Below are 1,009 nucleotides of genomic sequence, written 5' to 3'. Positions count from 1 at the left end.
AGGGAAAAAATAAATTATACATATTTGTTTGTGTCCATGCATCTGAGGACGTACCTTTGTTCATGTGTCCGTTCGCGCACACCCGTACGTGTGTTTATGAATATGTGAACATCAAGCACAGTTACTCATCCAGACAATCAGACATTTATTCGCAAGCAAGAAACGCAAACATTACGCCATTTAAGAGACACGAACCCTGGTTTTCTTCTCGGTCTAAAGCAAACCGAAGCTGAAGGCAAGTCAATTGAAATAACGAAGGAGGCGAAATTCATGGACCGAACACACCTTCCCCTGAAGAGCAGCCCTTGATTGCAGCTATGCTGACGTATAGCTCAGCATCCAGAACTGCAACGGACGTGTTCTGTAGCGTAGAGCGAGCATGATGAGCGATCCGGGAGAATTATGGGGTGGTATTGCACTCTGTGTCATTTCGTAATTAAACAGAAGAGCTAGTAAAAGGGAATCAAATAATCTTCATTCTATGTACTGGAGGCTACGCAACTGATTTTGAAATCAGTGATATGAAGGAGTGCGATACAAAACATATGAAAGATTTAAGAAAACCAAATCAGAACTTATTAGTGTGATCTAATTCCACAAAGTTATTCGAATTTTATGAATTCAGCTCTTTTGATGTAAATGATTAGATCCTATATCTCAGAACTATCAAGCGACCATTCTTTACAAGAAATTAATATCTCTCTTAAGTACCCATAACCACGTTTATTCCCCGAATGTGTCAAGTACTCAGGATAATATCTATCATTTATAGGTCACCAACTACAATTTCTTCCTCCATCTGTCTTTGTTTCAGAAAATACACGCTTGGTTTGCTATTGTAGATTATACCGTTGCTCCTGGTCGGAACGCAGTGATAAACTGCATACTTAAAGGAAGCGGTTTGCACATGAGAAATGAGTACAATTATATGTCGTCTGTGTGAGAGTAAATTAGGTGAATACTTATATACATACGCGCGCATGAATGTGCGTTTGTGTTTGTTTACATG

Source organism: Penaeus monodon, chromosome 28, assembly GCF_015228065.2.
Source record: "Penaeus monodon isolate SGIC_2016 chromosome 28, NSTDA_Pmon_1, whole genome shotgun sequence".
Taxonomy (NCBI): domain Eukaryota; kingdom Metazoa; phylum Arthropoda; class Malacostraca; order Decapoda; family Penaeidae; genus Penaeus; species Penaeus monodon.
The sequence above is the reverse complement of the archived record's forward strand: the minus strand, read 5'-3'. Positions refer to the sequence as shown.